Source organism: Streptopelia decaocto, assembly GCF_964273445.1.
Source record: "Streptopelia decaocto genome assembly, chromosome: 12".
Lineage (NCBI taxonomy): Eukaryota > Metazoa > Chordata > Aves > Columbiformes > Columbidae > Streptopelia > Streptopelia decaocto.
In genome coordinates this window covers 10,256,704-10,271,615 of record NC_138667.1, presented here as the reverse complement: position 1 = coordinate 10,271,615, position 14,912 = coordinate 10,256,704, and the positions used below count along the sequence as shown (strand labels likewise).

At 40.0% G+C, this 14,912-nt stretch overlaps 1 long non-coding RNA gene across 4 annotated transcripts; it reads left to right on the top strand.

Moving 5' to 3' along the window:
* The first annotated feature begins 49 nt into the window (after positions 1-49).
* On the top strand, positions 50-13,625 carry LOC309445050. Of its 4 annotated transcripts, none has more exons than XR_014185217.1 (6): positions 50-190; positions 5,658-5,808; positions 8,167-8,427; positions 8,643-8,732; positions 9,385-9,439; positions 11,678-13,625. It is a non-coding gene; the product is annotated as an uncharacterized lncRNA (long non-coding RNA). The 4 variants fall into 4 exon arrangements; XR_014185218.1 differs by having other exon boundaries at positions 9,329-9,439; XR_014185219.1 differs by lacking the exon at positions 50-190 and adding an exon at positions 196-268 and having other exon boundaries at positions 9,329-9,439.
* The last annotated feature ends 1,287 nt before the right edge of the window (positions 13,626-14,912 follow it).

Genomic DNA, 14,912 nt, shown 5'->3' with positions numbered 1-14,912 from the left:
CCTAGGCGGGGCCGCGCGCGCGCGCCGGGCTGAGTCCGGGCGGGACCAGCCCGACCGGCGGGACGGCGGAGGCGGGACGGGGCTCGGACGCGTCTGCGCCTGCGCGGCACCGCGCGGCACAAAGCGGCGAGGGCGGGCAAGGCGGTGGCGCTTGCGCGGGAGGAGCGACGGGCGCATGCGCACCAGGGTGGTGAGTGGGGCTCGGCGTCCCGGCGGGGACGGGTGGCCTGAGGTGGCTTCGCCGCTGTCTCCATCCCCTGGGCCTGTGGTGCGTGAGACCGGCGGTGCCGGTCAGCGCTGAGGGCTGGCGCCCTCCTCAGCGGGGCTCTGTGTGAGGGGGGGCGGCGCAGCCCCGCCCGCAGCCCTGCGGCGGGAGCGAGGCCCTCTGCTCTGAGTTGGGGGGCCCTGCTCTCTGCTCTCAGGGGGCCCTTGTGAGCCGCCTGGCCTGGCGGTGTCTGTCTCTCCTGCCCGGGAGAGGCCTGAGGACAGCGAGGTGGCTTCTCAGGGGGCACAGAGTGGTCGGGGTGGCCGACCCGCCCAATATCTGTGGAGGGGTTGAGAGGGGGGTTGTTGGTCATTGCTTCTTCTGGCTTTGTGGTGTTTATGCTTTTCCTGTAGTCTTGAGTGCTGTTGTCGTGTCCCTCTGGGATCGAGGCAGTGGAGGGCACTTGCTGTGTTAGGTACTTAGAAATAAACCTCGCCAGCTGAAGCCCGAGTGTTAAATGTTATTTATCTCGCTTATGCCACCATGTAGTGCTTGGATTAAAAACTCTGCGTTGCATTTCTTTCTTTAAAACAGGAGGTTTTGGAAGACTTAGGTTTATTATGGCCTCATAAGAGAGAAGGAATAAGTCAGACATAGCATATGCTTTTAGTGAAATAACACTAATGGATCTTGGCTGCTGTAGTGTACTTGGACTCTTGCTTTCTACCTAAAGGAGATGATGTCTGTAAGATGGAGACAAATAAGATGCAATAAACAGGAATGAAAGAAATGTGCCTCTGTGATCTAGAATGGTTTGTGTATTTTATTGCAATTTGCATTTTATATTGCTGAGGTATAAGTTAATACAAGATTTCCCTTAAATAACTTCCAAAAGTATGAAAAAATCAGTTTAAAATATTCTTTCACTTAAATGAGTCAAAATTTGGACAAAATGGACCCTGTTGAAATTATCAAATCAACAAGGATCTTTCCTAGCTAATAGATGTTAATTGTCTCGGTCAGGGTTTGCCTAATACAGAGTCTAAATTGTTAAATTCTTTGCCTACTATTGAGGCAAATTAACAATTATATGGTGAGCAAGGGGAAAAGAATGTTTGCTTTCATAGGTCAGTCTCGGTTTCTTGGTGTCATACTCTCCTAGCAAACATCAGTTTGTTTGAATGACCTCAGCTGTTTTGTTTTTCTTCCAGAATGTTTTTGCACTTTTTACATAGATTTGCATTTTCAGATGTTCTTAATTTTGTACTTAAAGTTGTAGAAGGAAAAGTGTTATTCATTGAAAAATGATAGGTTTCAAGAATTTACTTTGTAGCGCATCTTCCTTAATATTCCCAAAATACTCTTGAACAAATAAATGCAAAGAACATGAAGCAATAACATCATCTGTTGTGTAACTTGCCAGGCTAAAGTTTATTTTCTGTAGTAACTTTGACGTCCTGGCATAATCAGATGTTGTAAGACCACATTTAGCTCTGTATTTTCCATAGAGATAGTGAAATTCTTGGTGAAACTCAAGTAGATAATATCCTTGAACTTACGGTGTCAGTCTTATAGTTAATTATGCCTCTGTCTACAAAAAATAGCCAATTACTGTTTACTTATTTTGCCCAACATTCAGAAAAATCTGTTTAATTTTGCAACTCAGTGCCTCGGTCTCCAGAGAAGCAAGTTCTTCAGCACCTTGTTGGAGTCTGACCATGATCCAGACCAAGGTGTTCTCTGTTCTGGGGTGCTGGTCGCTTGAGCCTGACAGGGAGAGGGCAGAGGTGCCTATGCCCTCTCAACATTATTCCCTCTTTGCCAGCAAAAATTAGTTTTTAAAAAACCTTGCTCTACTTGAAAAATGTGTTTCTTTGCTGCATGTGTACCCTCATCCACATCTTTATGTGGGTGTGTAAGTGGTTTGAGCTGGTGTGGGAGGGGATGCCCATGTTGGGCACTGATCTGAGTGCTCAAAACGGGGCAGGGCTGCATTGCCTGCTGCCAACTGTGTTTCTGGCATAGGAAAGTTACTGTGAGAGGAGAAATAAAACCACCTCAGCAGTAGGAAACTGGGTTATTTGCTTATGAAACTACAATCAAAGTCCTGTGATGTTTTATCTAATAGGCGTGGGGAAAGCACAGCCAGTGTGGATTTGACTGGGCTCCCTACAGATGTCAATAATGATCACTGCTGTCTTTAAAACAAGTGTGGTGGTTCCCAGACAACCACAAGCGTGGTTGGTGCCCAGGAGCATTGTGTTGAAGTGCTCACCTCCGAAAGTAGCCCCTTTTCTATGAAAAGACTCAGTTATAGCTCTTAACTGCCAGGACAAATGCCACTTTGCAAGGGGCAGGTGATTCAGCACTCCCTGCTTGCTGCTGAAGCTGTGCCATTGCCCAGGAGAGAATTCAGGGCTTGGCTCAGGAAATTCAGGATTCAGTTACCGAGACACAGAGAAGGGAAGAATTCTGGTTTCCAGTTCTAGCCCAAGCAGTAGCTCTGTATTTTATCGTCATATTGTTTTGAATAGTCTACATGTGGATCAAGAAGTCAGATCTTGTTCCTTCCGCCTACTTAAGAGTAATGATCAATAGTTTAGAGAATCACAGTTGCTTTTGTCTTCTTTTATCGATAGTTATCTGAGCCTTCAAAGGAGAGTGAAATAATGAAAGAATACCTGCTGTGTTGCATAAGCTGGGAGTTTGTCAGTACTTCAGATATACAGTAAGATTAAACCATGAATTGTGAGATGGCAGTAATGCTTTGTATTTACTATGTGAATATATGCCAGACACTTGTGTGTGTGGTTAGTAGCTAAGGAGATCGACTGGGTGCGGCAGCCACGATGAGTATGGCAGTCCCTGCTGCTGTATGGGAGCCTGGCACTTGAGTCAGTGACAAATGTTTCATATCTATAGCATTCCAGAAAAAGGTTAACTGTTTGGGATGACTGCACTTCTGTTTACATGCATCAGGCTGGTAGGTTATTCAGCTTTTTTGCAAAACCATGGATAGCACCAACTAGTAACAGTCTGAAATGAATCTCAAACTCATTGACATGTGTTAGCAATTGCAATAATCTTATCAGTTACTGCAGTGACACCAACCTTTCCATTGTAGTGAAAGGTACATCAGTGCAGATTTATATTGTCAGGTATCGTACAACAATGTGAATGTAGTGTTGATTAAGCATTATCGAGTAAGGAACACGTAAATAAGTTTTCTTCACACTTATCTCTCTCTGAATATTTTACTGGTTCTAAATTATCTGCTAACGTGTGTCTGAAGTGTCTGTTGCTATGGTGTTTTAATACTAAATGCAGAATGAAAAGGCTATACAATATTGTAATAATAAGTTGCCACCCTTTGATGTAGGGCTGCCTTCTTTGATTAAATACATTTTTTGTAATCAAAGACTATAGACACTGGTTGGTACTTCCACTGTAGAAACCAACTGCCTTTATGGGGAAAGGAACTTATCCTGATCACACGAAGTCAGAAGTATATGTCACATAATCACGTATTCAGATACTGGCCATTTACTGAGACAACATGTTGCATGTTTTGTGTTTTTATAGTTCCATAAAGTCAGATAAATCTTGTGGTCTTTAGGAGAACGATTGCAAAAGATGGGCGAACTAGAAGAGAAGCTATTTACATTAGATATTTGTGTTACATCAGCATGAACAAATATTATTTCTGTATATTTGACTCATTCCAAAGTCCAGATAGTGCATGACAAAATCAGTGACATCAGTAATACCACTATCAACAGAGGCCTACTCACTTTATACATTCAACTAAGTGGCTTCTGTAAAGGGTGGAATCTCATTATTAATCACCTTATATATCATAAAGCATTACTTGAAATTTGCTTGATCATAGTTCACTCTGGCGTTGTGGAAAAAGCAGGAAGTATACAGTCTTACTGAAAGAATTGCAAAGTAACTGTATGTATCTAATTTTCAAATCAATACAGAAAATTCATAGTGAATAATCTTTAAAAAGCCAGGAATAGAGTGCTCATTCACAAACATTAGTTTTTTAATATTTTGCAAATATTTTGTGTCCTGCTCTCTCCCTGCAAGTGTGGCACTGAAGCCCAGCGCTGTCTCCTGGCTGGCTGGGCAGGAGGCCTGTGAGGTGGGTACATCCCTGCGCTCCTGAGCACACGGCTGCCTTCGTCCTCCCTTCTGGAAATGCTATGTGTCATCTAACAGCTCTAATCTTTGGAGCACTTGACAAACGCTGTCACTGCCAGGACAAATTCTGTCACTATCATGGCTAGATAGAGAAATACATCATTTCAGTACCATTGAGGAAACAGTAAAGTTACTAACTTGCCACTAACTTGCCAAACATGACAAAAGCATTTAAAGTCAAGAGAGACCCCAGTTCAATAGCTGCTTGGGCACATGCCTAAATTCCTTCCTTTTAAACAATGTAAACATCTGTGCAATGTCCTGCTAAGCTTGCATGAGGCAAGGAGGCTTTCAGCTTGCTGATTGCTGCTATGGTGCTCCAGTCAGCGTGGCTCATGATACAAGTACTTTCTTTGGAAAAGCTCTCCTATTGTGCAATCTTTTCCATAAGCTACATTTAAGCACAAAGCAAATTATTAATACATACAAGTAGTTGTCATGGAGATAATATGAACCAAGGTGGTTTGTTTTATTTAATAAATTACACAAACTTGGCACATCTCACATGCTTTGTATGGACAATTCCTACATAATATTTCCTGCGTTAGGAAAGGGATAGATATTTCTTTGCTTTTTGTGCCAGCACACTATGGAGAAACCGCTGTTTCTGGCTTTCAGATGGTTGGGTTTAGGAATTTGAAAAATGTAGGACTTGTGTTTTGTTATTTAAAATTGCAATATCTTAGCAAGAGGCTGCATTGCTCACTTCTCTGAAATCTCAAAACACAATGTGATGGCTGAATTATGGCTAAAACCTTTGCGGGATACATTTTGTCTCCTCATCTTGGTGCATAGACTTACAGCAAAATGCAGTAACTAATCCAAAAGAAAGCAGCTGGCTAATGTAGCTGGGGAGGCTTCAGGACTGTACTGAGGATAGTTTTCCTTGGAATGAGCCTGCAGTCCTATTAAATGTCTTTAAATCCAGGAGGACTAAGTGTCGTACCTGCAAACTTAAGGATATTAAGCCTGATCTCTCCAAAATGTGTTGCCCTTGGTTCTCATAACACTTCTGCTATTTAACTGCACCCTTGCAAAGTGCTGAGACTGAGAAGTGCACAATGCAGTTCAGCCAATAAGTAGGACTCTTATGTTTGTTCTGTGCCTCTTTTTCTTGTCTTGTCCTGGAGATCTTGCCCTATTATGCTTAAGCCAGACAACATCTAACTGATGTAACCATTCCATAGCTATTTGAGGGAATGAATTAAATTCTCTGCATATTATAGCCATTGCATTTTTTTTTCAGATATTTACTCTTCAGTTAATACTACATCACAGTTGCTGTCATAATGACCTTCATCTGGACCAAGCAACTGGAGAGTTAAGCTATAGAAAGACTGCAAAAAAAGGATTGCAGCAATGAAACATGAGGTATTCCTCATTCAGTTTCCTGCCAGGTAAATGTATGTTTCAGTCATAGCACTGCCAGTATCTTGTAGTGAAGGAAGCATGAACCCAGTTGGGCAGTGCCTGTGACCTCTAGAAGTGTGTTAATGCAATATTCATGTAGTTTTGGAGGTGTCACAGATGTCTTGCATGACAAAACAGGTACGCACCACCTGCTAAAGGTGCTTTGTCTAAACTGCTGCCCTGCCATCCAGCTCAGCGTCAGCTCTCCAGCTCAGTTCCAAGCAGTGCTGTGTCCTGCCTGCTGCCTAAATGCTTCCTCTGAATAGACTGAGGAGGGAAAATTTCTTTTGAAATCTATTTATGTATGTGCTAAAGGACAAAGGAGAACTGTGATATATTCACTGCACAGGCACACTTATTCTTAGATCATGATTTAACTTCACTGTGGTTAACAAGTGTATTATTAGTAATAGCTAGTTACAAATAATAACCTGACCTTATTTTTAACCTAATACTGAATCAGATTTCATTGTAATAGGTGGATTAACTGCTGTGCTTTGGTCTTTGAATATTATCATTCAGAATTTCAGTGCCTTCCATCTTGGGTATTAAAAATAGGTGGCAAGTTGGATAATTATTATTGTTCCAAATCTAGTTTGCAGCTTTACATAAGTGTTCTTACCAAAAGCCTTATTTTAAAGGTGGAGTGTAGCAACTTGAAATTATTTGCGCTACTGTAGCAGGGTAGCCTACGTAGAACTCTCTCTTTTTTTGAGGAGAGTTTGAGAGCCAGATTAATATTCACAAAAATAAATATATTAATGAAAATTAAATGTGTGGACTGACTCACGTTTGGCATTTTAAAGTCATGTGTTGTCAGCACACCTCAGTCCCAAGCATAAGGATCCTTGGCAATCCTGTATTGCCCAAGCAGAAACTACTAGTCATGCCAATTCAATGACAGTCAAAATATTTGTGAGTAATAATAGTAAATATATACACATGCAAAATGAAATAACAGTGGTAAATCACTTGGAAAGAGAATATCCCCAGGTGGATGGAGCTACACTTGATAAACCTGAGCTTCCTCATTAGTAACAGTGTGTTCATAGGTGTTATCTCCATTTTTACTAGCTAAGACTATTTACCCTTCCAGCCCTGAGCTGGGTCACCTTTCCCCACGTTTCCTCATCATATCCATCAAACTCCTGTGACTTGGTAAGGATGAAAGACCTGTGGGAAGCATCAGTGGTCAATCCTGAGGACATTAGATACTTCCCTTCAGCTGTAACAAACTCCCCAGCTCTCCTGGTGATCACAGTAACAACAAACCCTCTTCTATTTGAACAATAAATTTTATTTTTTCATCTCCTGTTTAATTGGGTGCTGTGACCTCTGCCTTTGATCAACGTATTTTTTCTGTCAAAGTTAGCATCGTTCTTCCTGATTGCTGTTATTGTCCTCCATCCTTTTTCATGTGTAGAGCTTCCTTTCCTCCCCCTTTCAGCCTTCCTGAATTGGATTTAATCAAATGATCTGCAACACCTCATAAGCTCTGGAAACATCAATCTAAACTGGGAAGCTTTTCTCCCTGAAGTGGTATATAAGATAAATATCATGAAAATAAAAAATACACTTATAATTTTGATTAATAAAAATCTTACATTTGGCAAAAGCATGAGAAATGGCCATGAAGGGTGACCTGTTAATCTCACTAGTAGATGGTAATGCCAAAACTCTCAGTATTTCAGCTGAAACTCGGGTCATACTGGCAGAGTGTCTAACCTCCTTTTTGATGTATATAGCATTAATGACAACTGCTGAGTGCATTCACTGGCCAAATAGCACCTTCCTCATGTTAGCCTCAGAATTCTTGGCCATTATATTGTGTTGCATGTGTCTGTCATCTAGATGCTACACACACCCAGCTGTTGGAAGCCTGAGCCAACAAATCCTGAAAGTTTGCAGGGCTAAAAGCTGGGCTTGTGCTGGTCTATCCCAGTGCACCCTGAACTAGAGCCGTGTTTGCTGAATAACTAGCTGAATTTCACTCATACGCAGTAAGAGCATCCAAAAGCTGTCAGTCTGTATGTGGTCAAAGACAGGAACCAGTGCTAATGTTGCTTGCTGCCGTGGTATTCAGAAATTTGCTCTTGGGAGTACATATGTAGCACAAGCATAATGTTAATTTGTACACTTCACCAGTGTGGTTTTCCTCCTCAGATTACAAACTGAAAAGGTCAAGGAAATTATGACTGTTGTTTTCATTGGATGAATAATTACTCCATAATTAAATAATGATAGCGAGTGTCTTATCAGAGAGAAGAACTGGTTTCAGAAAACTGTCATTAACTTGAGCAATTGAATTTTTTTTTAATTCCATAACAAATGTATGTTTATTACAGGACTGAATGAATGGAGAGTATATCACAACAGTGGTTGATCCCTGTTGCACAGAATGAGAGGGGGAAGCTTGCCAGCTTCAGAAGAGAGGCTCTCCATCATGGAATCACTGGCCATGTGCTTTCGGACACTGCACAGCAAGTTGGATTTTGATTCATGTTTTACTATCAAAAATAATCTTACAAAGCCTGGCTGAACTTCCTCAGAAGAGTTTTTATTTCAGAAATGGCACCTAAGCTATGATACAAATTAGTCTCAACAGTGTAAGTATTAAGCCTACCATTCTTGTGTTGCAGCTGTTTCTGCATGAAGTCCCTCTCTGTACCTTTTTATAAATTTCCCCCTCTGTCCTGACTATAGTTGCACTTCCCTTTAAAAATTGGATCTTTTACAGTGGAAAAATCATACATATTCATTCTTTTAGTAGTCAAAAAAACTGTATCGGTATACCTAATAGTGCTCCAATTTTTTTTTACAGTGTCCAACTGGAGACAGGCAAATGTATCAAAATCTATCAAGAACTACTGGTGTAGATAATAAACCAAGTAAAAGAATTTCCACAATAAAGGTGTGTATGTTACAGTAGCCTGGAGATAGGGCTGACTTATTCCAAAACAAGTTATTCTGGTTTTATGTGACTATTTAATACAGTTCTGTGTTCAAGAAAATAACTCTTGCTCTTATTCTGAACTATGAAACCAGTAGAGCAAGAGGCACCACGGGCTGGTGAGCAGATCAGGAGACTGGAGTTGTCTTGTGTATCTGTTTAAAGATTTCCAGGGCCATTTCAACTCCCACTTCCCCTTCTGTGAAGTGTTACAGCTGCTATTAATTTTGCTAGTTATATGAGCAGATATTTTAAAACTGAAACACACTTTCTTCTGAGTGTAAGTTATCTTTAACAGAAAAGTCATAACTATTAGGTGAACAAACTCATTATTGTCTTATGTCTGTGAATGAAAAAGCTTCTCAGAAATGTCACTGTATGCAAATACTTGCATTTTGTTCTACTTTTTTACATGTAAATGCTTTCTACATATCATCTAGAAGAAGAAAAATATATTCCTTTTAAAGAGGGTAGCCTGTCTCAAAAATACTGACAAAGAGTATCTATAGCATGGCTTTTCATTCACTGTATTTCTGCACCCTTTTTTGCCCCAAAAGATTCTGCAGTTTTCAGTGGCTTGTGGGCACAAAAGTAATTTCACTTATTCTGAAAGGCAGCTGGATCTAAGAGGAAAACAGAACCACAGCACTGGACAATAAGATTTCTAGGTGAGTGACTAACTAATTTATCCCCTTGAAACTCCCAACACATATTTTTAAAGTTGGGGTGATACCAGCAAAGTACAGCTTACTGTCAAGTGAAACCATGTGTGGAACAGTTGCTGGCAGTCTGAGTATGATACATACCTGTGCATCAAAATCACTTCTAGTCCTCTTTTTATGGTGGGATTGTGAATTGTACTTTTTGTTTCTGTAATTAAAGGGTGGAACAGATGGTGAGAACTTCAAGAGCTGCATCCATTAAATTAACATAGAGAATGTCTCCACATTATAATTTAATATAATGGGATTTTACTTCAGTGAAATAAAACTATACGGTTTAGTGTTTGGGAATGTTTACTATATGAGAAACTTCACTGTTAAAAGATTTCACTGAGTCATGATACGAGTCTCTGCCAAATACCAATCATATGACCAACCCAGTTAGAAAAGGGTGTTTCTTCATGCCAATATATTTCACATGCCACCCTGCAGTGAGCCTTTTTTTGACTATACACCTGTGGATTTTATGTCACACCGAAGGGAGACAATGTTGTCTGACTGCATATGGTTAAAAAAGAGTTGTTATTAACAAGCACAACCTGGCTGGTCTAGTATTAAGAAAGGTGTAGCAAGAGGGGTTGGGTTTGACATGATTTCAGATGTAGAGTTAAGGCAGACAATCCAAACTAAACATCGATACTAGTAAAAATCAATTAATGTTTTGGCAGTTCCAGGAATTAAGATGCTACTCTTTGGATGGCAAGCAATTTCAAACGTTCAGAGAACAAACTTTCTCATTTGTATTGAGACAGGGGTTTGAATTACTATAGTTAAGACAGAAAAGGAAAATCCAGAGGTAGAGGTGTGAATTTTATAAGCAGCAATGGACACTGCTGGGTTTTCGTAAATCTCAGGAAATGTATATTTAACTTTAAATATCTGAGTGAAGCTTGTCCAAGCTCCATTTTGGGCATCCTGCATTTTATTACTGAAATCCTTTTTATTCATGGAAAGTTACAGCACATGTTTTGTACTAGTGATTCTTTACTCCAACAAGCTTCAGCTGTAGATATATCATACTCACCCCCTGCACAGCTCCACAATGGCAATCAATACATTGTCTTCTGCATACAAAGGCTATTCCTCTAATAATCAGACGCTGAGATAAGGATGAAATCATTATGGAAAATAGGACTAGAAAGAACACAAAGACTCACAATGGGCCCAAGTGTTTCTGCTGCAACCCTTATTTCAACTAAAATACACTGCAGATTAACTTGTCTCAGTGACTACTGAACAAGAAAGTTAAAGAGACAAGCACACGTACCACAGAAAGTTTAAATTACAGTTCCCTTCAGTGTAATCTGTGAAATCACTGTTACGCAGCGTAGGAATAATTGAGAGGTCACAGAGGATTATGTGGACATTTATGTTTCGTTCTGGCTGAAGTATGTTCAGCTCCAGTGATATCAACAAAATTGTTTCCGTCTTCAGTAATGCTGTATTTGCTTCTAGGGCTTAATGAAAGAATAACATGTTTATTGACTGCGTATATTTCTCTCTCACTGACATCTCAGGTTTTCAGATTTTCAGCATTCAACTCTTGCGATGTTATTTCAGACATACTGAAATATGGTGTATGGAAATGAAAAATAGGATGGTTGATAGTTTCAGAATCTAACACATCTCTCCCAGAACAAAGCAGAACATTGCTTTAATGGCAGTGGGTTTTGCCAGGGAACCTGATACACAGTGTTTAAGTCTTTGCCAGCCGCTGGATGAGATGTGACGTATCATTCCCTTTTCCCTGTTTCCCTTGGTTGGGGAAGGGAAACTTCTTCTGTATGCTCTCAGTGGAGGAATGTCTTCTGCGCTGGCTGTTTCTCACTTTGCTACTTCAACTACTAGTTTATCCTTCCTCCACATAAAAAGGTAGGGATTTGTGGTTTGGAGAGACATTCATGCAGCTGAAGTAAAGCCTTTCGTGTTACTGAGCAGTTTCTCCTTTGATACCATATGCTCTTCAAACTGCAGCAAAACGCATTCTATGAGATAATTAGCAGCTGTATTCAAGTGACTCAAGGGAAGATTTGAGTTCTGATTTTTGAGAGGGTGTTTGTATATCTGATGTAATTTTGTCTCATCACAGTCTGCATAAGCTTTCTGTGCAGCAGAACAAAGGAAAGAATTAAGCAATGAGTCCAAAATACTTACACTAGGAAAATAACTATTTTGTTTCAACAGCTACTTTTTCTCCACTGAAAGAATGCCATTGAACAGAGGTTTAAGAAGTACAGCTTTTACTATCAGTAATGTCCCACAACCAACAAGAAAGAAAATCTGTTTGAAGCACTTTGAAATAATGCTTGATATAAGGTACTTTTTATCTAGCGCAGTTTCTGACAATCAGTCTTTTCACTTGGAAAATACACTTCTGCAATTGAGCAACTGACATGTTTCTTCAACATTTATCCATATATACAAGAAAATACTTAACAATGTTAATATTAACTCCTCTGCAGAAAATTATTAAAAACAAATAGAAACTGATGGTAAAGAGCAGAACTCCTAGAGCTGCACGGTTGGTCTGTGGTAGATCCTCTTGCACAGCCCATGGCTGGTGACACTGTGATCTGGATGTGCCTTCAGCTGCATCACTAAGTGCAACAGAGATTTCTGAATTGAGTAGTTATTTCCATATTACTCATAGAAGCACCATTTCTCCCCCCACCCCTGATTTTCTTCCAGCAAGGAGATTCCTGCTTGTGTTATGATTTCCTCTTTCTGGTGTTATGTTTGCTGACTCGGCAGAGTGGGGGGAGGCATACAGCATGTAAGCAAATAATTACTTGTTTTGTAGGGGCAAAGCATTTAACAGCAGAGATTAGCTGATTTTCTGGTCTTCTCTGACCACCCTTCTAAAACCTGATAATTGTTTGTATCTGAACAAACTGAGCACATTTCTAAAAGAATTCAAATAGCAGTCTTCTATGGGGAAAGCATCATATTTTAATACCAACTCTAGAATAGCATTTTCCATCAGTAGCTCTCTTGCAAAGTCAATACCACTTCACAGATGAGGGATCTGACCTGTTCAGCAATGACATTTGTTACCCCAAACCATCTCTGCCAGCAGCACAGCAAGGAAAGAACGTGATCCAGACATCTAGGCTAGTGTCAGGTCCAGATGGCCACTTTAAATGGAAAGTATTTATTTATTTATTCTTGGAGGATTTCCTAGGTCTGTCTCCCTTTCTCACCTTTTTTTTTTTTCTTTGAGCCTCATATATACTGTTTCTCTTTCTGGGATCTTTGAGGTACGCTCTTCTGTCCCCTGAGCTGGGATACTGTGAATGAAATCTGCTTTTCTGAGCACTGACTGGACCCGTAGCCCATGTAAGCATTTTCTGCATTTAGTGACTTTAAGCCCCCAGACCCCTACTTACCCCGATCCATCAAAATAAATTTTTAGATAGGATTATATGGGAAAACGCATTAGGAGGAGAAGAGATTTTAAAAATAGCCTAGTGTCTAAATCTCTGTGTAATCTTGTCTAATTGTCACAGTATTTGAGCACACGGCATGGGGCTGTACTAGCCCAGTGTTGGCAAAGATGAGCTACGTGTAGGAGATATGCTTTACAAATACTTACATATTTTTGAAGCATTCTGAAGTGTTGGTTACACCCGGGTGATGTCATTAAAGGTTTATCTATAGTAAATCTGCTTTCTTCAGAGAGCCAGTGTGGCTTTTTCACACCCACATGTGACAACCCATAAAACAGCTGTTACAGTTAGAATCTGTCAGTCAATGCTTTATTAATCCTGCTATGGCAGGAACATTATTCCTGCATAAACAGGCTGGCAGCAAATCACAGGCCAGAGAGCAAAATCTGAAGTACAGCACTGTCCTGATGCTTAAGTTATTATTAATAAACAATGCAAATCTAAATAGGAAGAAATTAAGATGTGCCCAGGTTGTCCTAATTTTGGTGGTGTGACTTTTGTTGCCATGAAATGTTATCCAAAACTCTGGTCCTATTTCAAGATTTTATATTGTAATTGTTGAACGTAATTGGCTACCATAAAGCCGTAAAATAAAATAAATATTTATTTAAAATTTAAATGTAAAAATAGCATTCTATATTTTTTTAACATTCCATTTCTAACATTTTCATAGTTTTCTGCTGTGTCCTATTACGTAGCTTAGGGTGTTTGGTTTTTGTTTTGTTTTTTTTTTTTTGCCTAGCAAGGTCAGTGACCACCTGGAAAGCACAACAGAGGAAAGCTTATGGAAAATGTTAAATATCTTATTGCAATAACTTTTCCTATTTGTTGTAACATATGTAATCTGCTTCCTGATTCCTATGATAAACAAAAGCTTCTAGACTTCATGGCTTGTAAACTCTTCCAGTTTCTTTATTGTTTAAGCTTTGCTGCTCAGCAAGATTCTTTAAATACTTTATAGACACCTCATGATACCAGATTATGTAATGATTGGGCAGTAATTGCTTCTGCCAAGAAGTACAGGATGGACAGATAGCCCCAGTAACACTTCCCATATATCCTCAAGAACACAGTTTCCATATAACCCAAACTCCTACCAGTTTTAGTTAAACATGTGGAACAGCAGTTTAGCTCGCCTCCACTAGGGATTTTTCTAGTTCCAGATTTTTTTACTGCCTGTGCAGGTAATTTATGCTCAGTTCACACCCAGGGAATACCATCAGTCATAGATACTGCACGGCCTCCTGAATCTGGCTGTAGTTATTCTGCTGTTAATGAGTAACCTTCATCTCCCTGTGGACCCATCATCAATCAGGGCCAGTAACAGAAACCAGCAAGATAACTATAAAATACCTCTTAATTTTCTGTTAGGTTTTTTGTTTATTTGTAATTTGTGTTCTCTAAGTAGATTTTCCTCCCAGAAGCACATGTTTGCATGTTTTCCCTAATCTTGTAGTATTATGCAGAATACTCATATATACGTTTTAGCTACTAATCGCTGTAGTATGCCATTAATTCATAGTATATTCAGTTAATTTAGGTGTGGATATTGGAGAAACATAATTAAAACACAAATACAGTATCACAGCTATGCAATTACTTTTTTTTTTCTTTAGATACTGAATGGACCAAGTTATTGTAGGGGGGGTTGGCTTGTAAAGCTGGGACTGCAGCCCCACTTTTCCCTGTCCCCCCTCGTTCTTCCCTTCCCAGGCTACTGCCTCGGTGGTGCCACCACATTTTTATGAGGCTGTTGTGCAGAAAAGGGATCCAAGTTCAAAACAACCATCTTGGGTCAGATTATTTTAGTCCAGATCAAGCCCTTGACTGGGTTCACTGTGCAACCCCACATGCAATTGCGCCAGCACCACTTGGGAAAGATGTGGAACTGGAAAAAAACACCACAGCTTTGGGCTGCATAAGGCAGAGCTGCTGCCAAAGGAAACATTAATCAAGCTATACCAAATATTTGT